This window comes from Podarcis erhardii, assembly GCF_964252035.2.
Source record: "Podarcis erhardii genome assembly, chromosome: 5".
Classification (NCBI taxonomy): Eukaryota; Metazoa; Chordata; class Lepidosauria; order Squamata; family Lacertidae; genus Podarcis; species Podarcis erhardii.
Genome location: NC_138509.1, coordinates 13,486,553 through 13,493,120, shown reverse-complemented (window position 1 = coordinate 13,493,120; position 6,568 = coordinate 13,486,553). Strand labels below are relative to the sequence as shown.

Genomic DNA, 6,568 nt, shown 5'->3' with positions numbered 1-6,568 from the left:
CGCCGCAACCCCAGATTCGGCCACGACTGGACCTAATGGTCAGGGGTCCCTTTACCTTTACCTTTATGGAGTTTTACGACCCCTGAGCCAAGGAAATAAGTAACCATACAACCTTTAGCACACATCTATAGGCAGCCCTGTATGGGGATTTTTAAAAATTTTTTAATGTTTTTTTATTATTATTATTATTATTATTATTATTATTATTATTATTATGTTGGAAGCCACCCAAAGTGGCTGGGGCAACCCAGTCAGATGGGCAGGGCATTAATAATAATAATAATATAGGACATCCCTATTTTCATCGCAGAAATTTTGGAGGATATGAACTCTGTGAGGGGTCAACTACAGTGCCCAGAATTCTTTGAGGGAAAGAATGTGTTAAAAATGTGCTTCAAAGGTCTACGTGTACCGAGAAACCTTTGCTGACATGGAAGTGAAGGGGGGAGAATTCACGCCAATAAACCTGCCCAAAAGAAGAAGAAATAATGGGCAGCCCAGAAACATCCTTGTGGGTCTTCCAGCCCAGCTATGTTTCTTCTGTTCATCTCTGCGACCTGTTCTCAAGGCATGTTCAGCTCAGCTCATCGATTCACCTTTGCCGTTCCTGCCTTTGCTTCCTGGGGAAACTCTGTAGTTTCAGCCAAAGAGGTTCAGAAGGCCCCTGACTTCCAAAGGCTGCTTCCAAAGTTAATGGTTCATCAAGGTGGATCTTAATAGCCAGGTTTCAAGCTCTGCACAGATGTCACTGTAGAATGCTGAGGCAAATTCCACCTTCCCTTCCTAAGCAGGCAGACCGGCTGGCCATGTGATTTTAAGTCACAATGGCATAAAAAATGACAGGCAACTAAGCCTTTCTGAGTGACACTTGGCATGGGTCTTGGGATCAAACGTAACACCAGAGAGAGCCCACCTTACTTTACGTGACCCACTTAACCAACGGGTGCTTCCCTAAACATCTGGGTTCTTATAGGTGATTCGTGGCATTTCCCCAGAATTCATAGCTGAAGAGCTGATCCAAACTATGCCCGAGTCGGCATCATTCATTAAAAATAATGCACGCCCTTTTTGCAGAAGCCTTCTCTTAACCAGACCCTGGGATCCAAGAAGTTAGGCTGACCCAAGCTGAAAGAAGGCTTGTGAAAGATTCTGGAGATCTCCGCCAGTGTGGTGGCTCTTTACACTTTGCCCACCCCTCCTCCTCCTCCTCCTTCTCCTGCGTAAAAGTTATTGTCATATTCCATGGAGGTTCAGGTAGGCAGATGAATGGAAAGCGTTCCTCTCCATTACTAGCTGCACTTGACTGGAGTCTCATTACATTACGATGGTGCTTTAGCAGGTGAATGGGCCTCGCGTCTGGGTTCCGAGCACCCCTCATACCTCCCTGATAACGTAAATTACCCTCCGCCTCATTGCTTCAAATGATCAAACATCAAATTGCAAGTTAAAAAAAAAAAAAGAGGGGGGAAGGAAGAAGGGGGGGCGGAGAAACAAGAAAAGCTGAAGAGAAGTGCAGGTTGAATCTTGACAGTCAGCAATGGAGATGCATTCATGCCTCTTAAACGCTTGCTAAAGATGAATCCATTGAAAGCTTGAAGCACAGTAATTTTGCTGACATTACGGCACACCTGTAAAACCCAAACAAAGCTTTGTAACTCAGAGCCCCAGCCATCATGCGCCAGATCTCATGTCTTTCGTTGTGGGCAGGCAGGCGAGGTGGTAACTGATCTCTCCCCATCACAGGCAGAACTACTCAAGATAGATTCCCTCGATGTGCCTTGTTGTTGTTGTTGTTGCACGAAGTGGCTACTATTCCCTCAATGAAAAATCCCCCAACCATGCGAAAAGCTCCTCCAGTCTGAGCCAAGCTGAAAATAAAGTGTTAGGCCGGGGAGGAGGATATTGTGGTTGGGGGTGTTGCTTGGGCAATTGTTTGCTTGCATGCATGGCGAAGGGGGGGGGGCGCGAAGGCCGGTCAACCCCACATCAAGAAATATGGATTTAGGGAGGGTAACGAGGCGCAGTCGAAAGAACAGGCTGTATGTCTTTTCTCAGTATTTAAACGTGTGCTTAATGTGGTGCTCAGTGAAATGGCTAATCTGATAATGGGAAGAGTGTTTGCTGTAGTATTCTGTGAAATGTTTACCACAGTATTTCATGGGGATTGTGTTTGGTAAAAAAAAGAGAGAGAGAGAGAGCAGGAATCACTCTAGCGTACAGGAAAACGTTCATTGCACAATATAGTGGGGATGTTAAGAGGTTTATTTAGACGTGCATTTAGGGTAGTGTGAAAAAAGAGTTAAGCGTGGGGCATTTTATTAATATTTTTCTGGGTGGGGCTGAGTTTAACGCGCATGGAAATGACGAATAAGCAAAGTTACCGAGAGCTGGACATTGGAGCAGATCCTCGCCCGACTCCTAATATGACACGTTTGCTTAAGTACTTTGTCGAATTGAATTGGACTCATGGTTAAACAATCCAGCTAGGTGGGTAATTCATAATTCATTATACCATTTATCCAGCAGCTTTCTGCCTCCTCTCTGCTTGTTGATTGTCTCCGAGGCCGTTCCCTCACATCAACTCATTGTTCAGAATCATTCACTGGATAATTTCAGCCATGGAAAAAACCTCTCGATCTGTAGCTCATTGGTAAATCATTTGCTATAAACACAAACTAGATACTTGGGGGGCCGAATACTCCAATAACGTAAATTGGTTTAATATCATCAGCTTCACTGGACTCATGCTGACTGAGGGCAACTGATCCTCACATTTAGAGGAGAGTTGGATTTGATTTGGTTGTGCAGGTCTCGCCATGATCTTCTGTTTTCTTCTGTTTTCTGGCCAGATAAAGATAAGGAGTTGTAGCCATGCTTGCACGGGTTGACACCCGTGAACCACTCTCGTCCAAAAGTATCGTGTGAATATCGTATTTTATTGGTACCTTGAAAGATCCTGAACTGTGAGTCTGGAGCCCAGCTGGCTCCTTGCAACTTTGCCAGGGAGCCCGTTGGTTTCTGAGGGTGGGAACAGATTGTCCCAGAGAGTTGAAGGTGTCATGAAATCTGTTGAATCAATGTAACTATTTAGTTTGAAGTCCGCTTGTTAAAAAATTGGAAATTGAATAAAAATTACATTGTAAAAAAAAAAAAGCCAAATAAAAAGAAAGAAAAAAAGCCTGTACAATCTGGTCAAAGACAATATAAGGATAAAAGAGATTGGTGTGTCTCCCATAGGTGACAATGACTAAAAGCAATTATTGTTAACCAGCCTAATTCAGTTTTATTATTATTAACAAAAATAGCTTAACTCTTACAAGATGTTTGGGGGTGTCATCAGAAACGCAGGTGTGTGGCCTGCCCCTTAAGACCAATATACTACTTTGGTAACATGTTCTTAGGTTGTGAATTTGAGATGCCCCCATATTAAATTTGCTTACATTTGTGGGCTGAACCAGAGCAAGATGTACTTTGGTTCAACCAGATCCATGAGAGTCCCTGAAATAAGGTAAAAGGTAAAGGACCCCTGGGTGGTTAAGTCCAGTCAAAGGCGACTATGGGGTCATGGCACTCATCTGGCTTTCAGGCCAAAGGAGCCGGCGTTTGTCCACAGACAGCTTTCCGGGCCATGTGGCCAGCATGACTAAACCGCTTCTGGCGCAACGGGACACGGTGATGGACACCAGAGTGCATGGAAACGCCGTTTACCTTCCCGCCGCAGCGGTACCTATTTATCTGCTTGCACTGGTGTGCTTTTGAACTGCTTGGTTGACAGGAGCTGGGACAGAGCAATGGGAGCTCACTCCATCGCGGGGATTTGACTCACCACCCTTCTGATTGGTAAGCCCAAGAGGCTCAGTGGTTTAGACCACAGCGCCACCCATGTCTCCGAACCCCTAAAATAGCCCTGAATAATCAAAGGTTTTTATCCCTCCTGCAACAACTCACTCTTACTTTATGAGCATAACATCAGTATCTGACCTGAGACCCTGAGACCCAGAGCTGGTAAGATGGTACCTGGTTGCCTACTTGCCGGAAGATATGAAAGATGCGAGGGTCTAACTCCTCAACAATTTTCAACTTTTCAAGATTCATTTGATGACAATGGTTAATTGATGTCTGCTTTTAACTTTTGTATGGTCTTATGCAGTCCTATTTTTCTAGAAAAAGAGGTACCGGAGTTCCCCCTTGTTCTCTTCTAATGGCAATGGTTTCCACCTGAGAAATGCCAGATGAGAGCCCTGGTGAGTTCCAGCTAGGGAAAAAAAGCCTGGTTTTATGTTTGATTGCTGTAAGCTGCTTTGACTCCTTTTGGACACAGTGGGATATAAATATTTTTTTTATAAATAAATAAATATTCCCCGGCCCCACTGAAGCTAATGGGAGGAATTTTTTTTTAAAGTATTATTATTATTATTATTATTATTATTATTATTATTATTTACTGTTATTCATCCAAGGATCACAGGGCAGTTTAAAGTATAAAGTTGTATAAAGAAGAACGTCACCAATGAAAATCAGAAGAAAACGAACCCAAGCAGGACTGTGGATCAGACAATTTGTCCGCTTGGTGAATACTTCCCACAACCTAGTGGGAATGCTCCAAAATAAGCAGTTGTTTTTTTTTACCATGGCATTGATGTATTTGTGATCAAGTGCAATTGCAGTACTGCTGTGATCAGCAGTGTTGCCAGCTGACCAGAAGAAACTGACCTAGCCTGCTCTTGTGCTTTCAACAGTACCTCAATCAGAAATCAGTTGGTGATGCTCTTCAGAGTCACGAGATAAATAATTGCTATGGATCCGTCTCTTTTTCAAGGGGAAAGTTACAAGGTTGGCACCAAGCCTCTTTTCTGTCTTACGATAAGCGCTGCAGCTTGTATTTACAAAATAACGCTCATCCCCCCTTGGAAAGTTGGTCCATGAACTGCTAACCTTTCTACAGCTAGTTTTAAAATAAGTAAGTCCTCTGCTTGCTAATATAATTTTCAGCCAAAATTTCCTTGGGAAGAACAAAATATTTCCCTGTTTTCAATAGCAGGGTGTGTGTGTGTGTGCTGAAATACAGATATTTTGGAGGAAAATTTGGAATATTTCCATTGGAGCAGAACCCCCATAAAGTGTTTATTATTATTAATAATAATAAAAATAATAATAAATGAGTTTAATCCACAAAATATAACTCCCCCTTCACACACACACCCCTGTTTGGAATATGCAGACAGTAGCCTTGATGCTTTTGAAAATAATGAGCATTTTTATAGCTTCCCTTTGTCTATCATATAAATTCAGGCCTTACAAAATATGGTTATTAAGGATTCTGTGGCATGTTTTGAAACAGGAGGGTTGTTCTAACAGTCACAGCAGCTTGGCTACATTCCAGCATGTATAATTACATTCTCTTGGTCTCTTCACTATCTTTCAGTTCTACCGGGTTGGCGAGTATTGGGGGGGGGGGGGGCAGAATGACTTTTTGCATTGCACTTCAGAACATCACCTCCTGCCTAGTGCTTTGACTACAGAGAGGCTGCTACGATTCTACTCTGGAGGTGGCTGCTTTTTGTTGACAAGGGAAATAGGAGCGAATATATTTTCTTCAGTTTATTTTACAGTAATAATGTGCTGGATTTAAAGTTCTTCTTTAAATTTGGGAGCTTTCAGGGTCCAGTTATTAGAAAAGAAATCAATTTGATTCACTTTTACATTGATTGATTTGTATTGTCTCAGTTTCCCACTCCATTTTAGGGAAAAAGACTAATAATAATAATAATAATAATAATAATAATAATAATAATAATATGCTGCCCATCTGACTGGGTTGCCACAGCCACTCTGGGCGGCTCCCAACAAAATATTAAAAACACAAGACAACATCAACCTTTAAAAACTTCCCTAAGTATCCTAGGGATGGAGAAATTGGTCAATTTGGGTTTGTCTCGTTTTTCTTTTTTAACAATCTTCATGCAATCAGTATGCATGAAAAAAATACTCATGAATATTTGTCTGTACTTTAATGTACATTTATTCTAATATACACATTATTGTGTACAGTGTTGCCTAGTTTACACGGTTTTGCTAGCAATTCCCCCCTCAATGCACTTTGTATACTATTTTCATGATTCTTGGTGTGCACATATACTCCATTTTCTTGCTTGGAGAAGCACAAATTTCCAAATATAGTTGTGTTCCAGTTCATATATTGTTTTGAAATGTGAAAACCAGGTAGATTCAGATTAAAATATAAACTGAACCTAATTCTTGCCATACCTCGAGCCCCATTTTTCAAGGAGAAGGTGAGGTCCTGTGTCTCCAGTCTTGCTCCTTAAGTCAAAAAGCTGGATATATACATAGAAGAATCTTCACCAAGCTGCAACAATTACTCTTCTTTAACTATAAAAATCCCATATCAAAGTTGGGAAATAGTACCTCTAGGCTCTAATCAAGATATAGGATGGTGAAAGAAAGAAGAAATGGGATTTGTTTAAACCCATCCGCTATAAAGCCAAGTGGTGACAATTGCTTTTTAGAGCATGTAGATGAGGTTTCGGGAACCTTTGTCTGTCCATGT

General features: G+C 41.7%; 1 long non-coding RNA gene across 1 annotated transcript; it reads left to right on the top strand.

Moving 5' to 3' along the window:
• The first annotated feature begins 2,363 nt into the window (after positions 1–2,363).
• Positions 2,364–5,583, top strand: LOC309343328. Its single transcript, XR_014157244.1, has 3 exons — positions 2,364–2,487; positions 4,165–4,244; positions 5,490–5,583. It is a non-coding gene; the product is annotated as an uncharacterized lncRNA (long non-coding RNA).
• Positions 5,584–6,568: the final 985 nt, after the last annotated feature.